Below are 8,045 nucleotides of genomic sequence, written 5' to 3' on the forward strand. Positions count from 1 at the left end.
AACTATACAAGAGCGAGCTTAACATCCCTGATGACCACAGTGGGGTAGTTACTGACCTGGAGCCAGACATCCTGGAATGTGAAGTTAAATGGGCCTTAGGAAGTCTGAGCAATAATAAAGCTAGTGGTGGTGACAGCATTCCAGTTGAACTATTCAAAATCTTAAAGGATGATGCAGTAAAAGTGCTACACTCAATATGCCAGCAAATTTGGAAAACTCAACAATGGCCACAGGATTGGAAAAGGTCAGTTTACATTCCAATCCCAAAGAAGGGCAATGCCAAAGAATGTTCAAACTACCGCACCATTGCACTAATTTCTCATGCTAGCAAAGTTATGCTCAAAATCCTACAAGCTAGGCTCCAGCAATATGTGGACCGAGAACTTCCAGAAGTACAGGCAGGATTTCGAAGAGGCAGAGGAACTAGAGATCAAATTGCCAACATACGCTGGATCATGGAAAAAGCTAGGGAGTACCAGAAGAACGTATACTTCTGCTTCATTGACTATGCTAAAGCCTTTGATTGTGTGGAGCACAACAAATTGTGGCAAGTTCTTAAAGAGATGGGAATACCAGAGCATCTTATTTGTCTCTTGAGAAATTTATATGCAGGTCAAGAAGCAACAGTGAGAACTGAACATGGGATCACTGACTGGTTCAAAATTGAGAAAGGAGTTCGGCAAGGCTGTATACTGTCGCCTTGCCTATTTAACTTGTATGCAGAGCACATCATGAGAAATGCGGGATTAGAGGAGTCACAAATTGGGATCAAGATTGCAGGGAGAAATATCAACAACCTCAGATACGCAGATGATACCACTCTAATGGCAGAAAGTGAAGAGGAACTAAAGAGTCTGTTGATGCGGGTGAAGGAGGAGAGTGCAAAAGTTGGCTTGAAACTCAACATCAAGAAAACAAAGATCATGGCATCCGGCCCTCTCAATTCATGGCAAATAGATGGGGAAGAAATGGAGATAGTGACAGATTTTATTTTCCTGGGCTCCAAGATCACTGCAGATGGGGACTGCAGCAAAGAAATTAAAAGACACTTGCTCCTGGGGAGGAAAGCTATGGCAAATCTAGACAGCATCCTAAAAAGCAGAGACATCACCCTGCCAACAAAAGTGCGTTTAGTCAAGGCTATGGTATTCCCAGTTGCAATGTATGGCTGTGAAAGTTGGACCATAAAGAAGGCCGAGCGTCAAAGAATTGAGGCTTTTGAACTCTGGTGCTGGAGAAGACTCTTGCGAGTCCCTTGGACTGCAAGGCGAACAAACCGGTCAGTCCTAGAGGAGATCAACCCTGACTGCTCTTTAGAAGGCCAGATCCTGAAGATGAAACTCAAATACTTTGGCCACCTCATGAGAAGGAAGGACTCCCTGGAGAAGAGCCTAATGCTGGGAGCGATCGAGGGCAAAAGAAGAAGGGGACGACAGAGAATGAGGTGGCTGGATGGAGTGACTGAAGCAGTAGGTGCAAACTTAAAAGGACTCCAGGGAATGGTAGAGGACAGGAAGGCCTGGAGGATCATTGTCCATGGGGTCGCGATGGGTCGGACACGACTTCGCACATAACAACAACAATAAACCAGGCACTGGCACAGTTGTTCCTGCATAGGAATCCAGAAATGAGCAGAGCTAGGGCAAGCCAGGGAAGTTGCAGGATACAGCTCACAATATGCACCACTATAAAATCAGAGTCCAGGAGCACCTTTAAGACGAACAAAGATTTATTCAAGGCGTGAGCTTTTGAGTGCAAGCACTCTTCGTCAGACTAAGAACTGACCATCATAACAGTAGGAATATATAAGCAAAAGTTAATCTTGTTACAATGTAATGCAATTTATTCACGCCTTGAATAAATCTTTGTTGGTCTTAAAGGTGCTTCTGGACTCTTATTTTATTGTGCTACTTCAGACCAACACGGCTACTCATTTGAATCTATCAGTATGCACCACTGCGAAGCACTATATTGACCATATCTCATAGGACAGGATGCGTAGCATGAGGTTATACTTCTCTACACTCAAAACATGCAAATTGGTGACCTGTGCCCTTTGCACAACCAACCAAGGAGGAAAACCATATTTCAGCGCATTGTTCTGTTCAAACCTTTTCCAGATGGACACAAACACCAAAGGGAATCCTTCACTCCTCCAATTCAGGATACAAAGTCAATGTATCCCACACAGATAAGAAAGGCAGGTTGAGAACCACTGGACTAGATGGTCCTGGAGGTCCCTTCCACCTCTATACCAATCCTGTGTTTCTTGTGTAATAGCAATCTAGAAACATGTGCATTCCAACAGGCAATGTCATGTGGAGGGAGCTCTAAAAGCTGCCAACATTTGAAGGCTGTCCAGGAACATATTTCTCATGTGGAAATGGTGCTAGTTTGCCTTGGCAGTCTCCATCCAAGTACTAGCCAAGGTTTACCCTCCTTAGCTTCTGAACACTGAAAAGATTGGGCTAGCCACTGCCATGCCGCTCAGGGATCATTCCAATGGCGCACAGTCAAACTGCAAAACTGCTATTTCTCAGGGACACATCCTCTAAAAGTAAACCCCAGCAATGGCCATGTTGGCAACAGTGGAAAATGCATCCTCCGAGCCCATTCCCCTTGCATAAATTCTTCAACACCCCCACCCTGTATATATTGATGAGCGCGTACGGATGTATATCAATAAGTGTGAATGTTCTCTACTGAACATTTGTCTAAGCCAGCTGCTTGGGCTGCGCTTCCAACCACGTGCCTCTGGTGACAGCATCAAATGCGCAAATGCACTTGAATCAAGATGACAATGGAGGCTTTGACCAGGTTTGCAAAGCAGGGTTGTCTCTGGAACGGTTGCCCTAGAGTAGCAGTGCGGCAAAGAACAGGATATTTTCTCTTGGCTAACAAAAGCTTAAACATTAAACGCAGCACCAAGGCTTCTAACCATGAAAAGCACTCTGTTTAAGACCAAGAGTGGCAAAGAGTTGAACAGGTGGCCGTCTTCAAAGTGCACAATGACCATTTTAATTAATTAGATGATCACGATTTACTTGCAGGGTCAAATGCGGTAGGGCAGAGCCTGCAGTTCAATTACATAGTATGTCCAAGGTCCAAAGATTAAACCCTAGCTACATCTGGTCACTTTTGCACATGAAACAGAATGAGCCATCGTAGCATACATGGGGTAGAATGGACCGTACCATTTCAGACCAGGGAGGGAGGATCCCAACTCTTGGCCCATGCCCTGTGGCCTTGGATTCCGGAGTACCTCCAAGACACAGTTTGCTTCCATCACTACTGTCTGTATATTTACATTGCATTTTTACTTGTTGTAAGCCACTTTGGGAGAAATGTGGCCAGTAAATATACTTAGTCACTGAGCCAAAAGAAACTTTGACTCCTTCGTGCATTCCACCGGTATTCTAGAGCCAGTGATATTACCACATGAGGCAGCAGTATGTTCTGCAACTTCACACAGTGAGATAAGGCCCTTACTCCTATCTCTCCAAGCCAAAACATTCCCAGGAAAATGCTACCCAAAATATCAGTGTGCTTCTGCTCCAAGAAGGGAATCCAAGAAGAAGATACTGTATTTGCCGGCGTATAAGACGACTGGGCATATAAGACGACCCCCCAACATTTCCACTCAAAATATAGAGTTTGTTACATTACATTACAGGACCTGTCATTGTCGCCATTGTACGGCCACAGCGCAACTGCAGCACCTCCGGTCCGCCCCTGCATCTCCCTGTGACAGGCACTAGTGCGCAAGTGCGCATGTGCGAGCTCTGCGTAGACGAGGGGCGGGCCGTAGCACCGCTGCTTCCCACTGAGCAGAATGGGCTGGTCATGCCGAAAAGGCTGGCACCCCTGTCTTGCTGCTGATGCTCGCCGCATCCACGCTGATGACCCGCCACGGCCGCACTGGATACCGCGTGATCCTGGATGGTATGTAGAATGAGGTGGGCGGGCATCGGGAGGCCACTATGGGCACCGGGTGGGCATTGGAAGGCCACTATGGGCAGCTATGTCTATCCCAACTGAAGTGCACCCGGCGTATAGGACAACCCCCCCCCCACTTGAAGGAATGTTTTTCAGGGGGGAAAAGTAGTCTTATACGCCAGCAAATACAGTATATATATGTACAAAAGCAGTTGTCTGTATAGTCCCACCAAGCTTCCCTTCTGCGTGCCTGCATTCTTCTTACCTTCCGCTCCCAATTTCCACCAGTGATTGGACCCTCAGAGGGAAGGCAGGAAGCAGTCTGGAACACCTTGGACTGTATTTGGAGACCCTCCTCCCCATTTCTCCAGCTGCTATTAGTGGGGCCGGGGAAGAGGAGAATATGCTTCCATTTTGCCTGAACCCCATTCGGCTGCAAATTGCACAGTGCAATCATAATGTATAGTAGATTTTGATTTCTGCGAGTGACTTTGGAAGTCAATGTTTTGATAAAAATTGGGAAAGAAAGTAGAAAGAATAAGGAAGTGGAGGGCAAAAAAACACAACAAATTTGAAACAGCTGAGATCATCTGAATATTCCTAAGCAGTTTACATGCTGCCTTAGTTTCTACAGGATTTACATTCATTCAGGCTGATGTGCACAGTTGCTATGCTACTTGTTGGCATCCCATCCTTCTCTCCATAAACTTCCCCCGTAGACCTTTCTAGACAATGGAAGCACATACAGAGAATACATACGTTGTGAGGATATGATTGCGGCTGACGTGCATGCATTCAAACATCTGGGAGATAAGAGTCCCTGTGCATCAGTACAGAGTTTGCAATGTGGCTCCCATTCAGGAGACAAAGCAGAGGTAACAGCGGTGTGCATACAACCAAAGAACGGAGCAAAACATGAAAAATAGATGCATCCAGGCAGCACAAAAGAATGTAAGAGATATTTCAAACATCAGCATTATTGATACATTTTATCCACACCTCCCTTTCCTCTGCCAGGAATTCGTGGAATTTTGTGTGTGGATTTCCAAACGAGAAGAGTTGGTTCTTAGATGCCGCTTTTCTCTGCTTGAAGAAGTCTCAAAGCAGCTTATAGTTGCCTTCCCTTTCCTCTCCCCACAACAGACACCCTGTGAAGGAGGTGAGGCTGAGCCCTGATATTACTGAAGTTGGTTTTTATATGCTGCTTTTCTCTACCTGAAGGAGTCTCAACGCGGCTTACAATCCCCTTCCCTTCGTCTCCCTGCAACAGACACCCTGTGAGGGAGGTGAGGCTGAGAGAGCCCTGATAGTACTGCTTAGTCAGGACAGAAGAAAAAGAGTTGGTTCTTATTTGCTGCTTTTCTCTACCTGAAGGAGTCTCAGAGCAGCTTACAGTCACCTTCCCTTTCCTCTCCCTACCACAGACACCCTGTGAGGGAGGTGAGGCTAAGAGAGCCCTGACATTACTGAAAAAGAAGAGTTGGTTCTTATATGCTGCTTATCTCTACCAGAAGGATTCTCAAAGCGGCTTACAATCGCCTTCCCTTTCCTCTCCCTACAACAGACCTCCTGTGAGGTAGGTGGGCCTGAGACATCCCTGATATTACTACTGGGTCAGAACAACTTTATCAGTGCTGTGGCGAGCCCAAGTTCACCCAGCTGGTTGCATGTGGGGGAGTGCAGAATCTAAGCTGGTTCACCAGATTAGAAGTCCGTACTCCTAACCACTACACCAAGAGAGATGGTCCCAGAGTCAAACAGGGGACTTCTTGTGAGCGCATGGATCTCTCTACTCCTAGCTTGGATTTCTAGTTGCTGCACCATGCTGTTTACCAAACACCCTGCTCTGTTCTTCCATTTTATCTTGCTTGGACCTGCCACAAATTTAGACATTTGTCTTTATGAGGAAAAAGGAACCGAATCTCACATCAGGAAGTGGTTAAGCAATAGGATTGTTGCAAAATACATAACTAGAGCAGAAACTGATTGTAAGCATCTCAGGTTGGCTGATGAATTGGCTCTATTCTACCACTGTTTGCATGACTAGTTTCCCCCTCCAGGACAGTGCACAGCCAAACCTAGAACTAGCAGACTTTGCAGAAAAACGGACTCGTGAAAGTTTGGTGATAGCAAGTTCGGACTCTACCCAAAGTCCCTTTGGCCAACAATGTTAGGATTGTCCCACTGACCAGTGAATAAGGACTACTTGCAAACAGGAAGATCCAAGTTTATTTAGTGGGTCTAAATAAGTTAATGAGTAATCCCTGCAATGGATTTCCCATGGATTGTCAACAGAGATTCCGCGTGAGAGTTTCTGTCCACTTTTCCTTGCAACTGTCTGTTTTCCCTGTATTTTCTTGAGGACTATTTTCCATAATTGTTTTATTTTTACATAAAGTTCAGAAAGTTAAAGAAAAATATGAAGTTTACAGATATTTCATATATTTGTCCCAATACTTTTAAAAGTCTTCTGGAGGTCTGTGGTTGACCAGATCCATTAATTTGGCCATAATGGCTAGTTCTCTGAGGGCATTTCTGCACATCACTAAAAATAGCATTATGCCAGCTGGATGGCGTAATGCTAAATATAATCATGCCTCCCAGCCCCTCCTCACCTTTTTGATGTGTTGCTCTTCTCTGTCCCCATTTCGCGCACAAGTGCTGCTGGAAATGACGGAAGAGAGCAATGCAATTTACATGCAACTCTCTTCCGCCTGTCAATCAAGCCAGGCAGCCAATGCCCTTTCTCCATGCTTTAAAGAGCCCGCGATGCCCGCTGATATTTTTTTTTAATTCAATGCTTATCCGTTGAAATGCCTATGCATCTAATCATAGATGCATAGTGCTTCTTTATTGCCACCCCTTATGGAATCACGGGTCTTGCTTCTTTTAAAAATGAATCTCGTTCCTGATTTGGTGGGGGGGGGAGCTTGGAGAGACATGCTTTGTGCTACAACTTGGGGGGGGGGGTTGGCTTTGCCTGCATGATTGTATGCCTATTTGTTGCTCGAGGCAGTTTGCTTAAAAAAAAATCCCATCCCCAGGTAAAGGGAGAGGGTGGCAGGTGTGAGGGCAGAACATTGGAGACAGAGATAGCGCTTCTTCACCTCCGTACATTTTTTTTGCTGGTGGCCTGCCGGTTGCTGTCCTGTAGCTAGCTAGCGCTACATATGCTGTCCTGCAGAATATACGTATTTTAGAACTGTGGAGAGAGTCCTAACTGGATGCCTCTTGCCAGCAGCTGCCGAAGAAATGGTGACCGAAAGGGGTTTGATTTGGGTGGGGAAAATACACACTGCCCCTTGTCCAGATCAAACTCATAGTGTGCAATCATCTACCAGGTCACTAGGGTACCCAGGGAGGCACAGAAACCTCTTCTGCCAGCAAAAGTGATGTGTGCAAACAACGAAGGGCGGAAAAAGAATTTCCAAATGCATTTCCTGATGACTTATGCTAAAAACGCTGAGCAAGCCAGATGGAAGCGCAAAGAGCATCTTCCTGTTTAGAGCTCAGTTTTAAATGTGGTGTGTGAAGCACCTTCTCCCCAAGCATTCCTCCACTGGTGTAGCCTGCAAGGAGCAAGGTCATTCTGTGGTCAGCTCCATGGGCCACTCAGAGAACCTTTGAAGTACGTGCCTGGGGAGCGGTCATCCACCTTTAAGACCCGGCATCCACTAGAGTGCCAGCTACAGTATTTTACTGTATATAGTATGCGGAATCTCCTCACTTCAAGAAGGACGTAGATAAAATTGAAAGGGTACAGAGGAGAGCGACGAGGATGATCTGGGGCCAAGGGACCAAGCCATATGAAGATAGGTTGAGGGACTTGGGAATGTTCAGCCTGGAGAAAAGGAGGTTGAGAGGGGACATGATAGCCCTCTTTAAGTATTTGAAAGGTTGTCATTTGGAGGAGGGCAGGATGCTGTTCCCATTGGCTGCAGAGGAAAGGACACGCAGTGATGGGTTTAAACTACAAGCACAACGATATAGGCTAGATATCAGGTAAAAATTTTCACAGTCAGAGTAGTTCAGCAGTGGAATAGGCTGCCTAAGGAGGTGGTGAGCTCCCCCTCACTGGCAGTCTTCAAGCAAAGGTTGGATACACACTT

Source organism: Paroedura picta, chromosome 13 (assembly GCF_049243985.1).
Source record: "Paroedura picta isolate Pp20150507F chromosome 13, Ppicta_v3.0, whole genome shotgun sequence".
NCBI lineage: Eukaryota > Metazoa > Chordata > Lepidosauria > Squamata > Gekkonidae > Paroedura > Paroedura picta.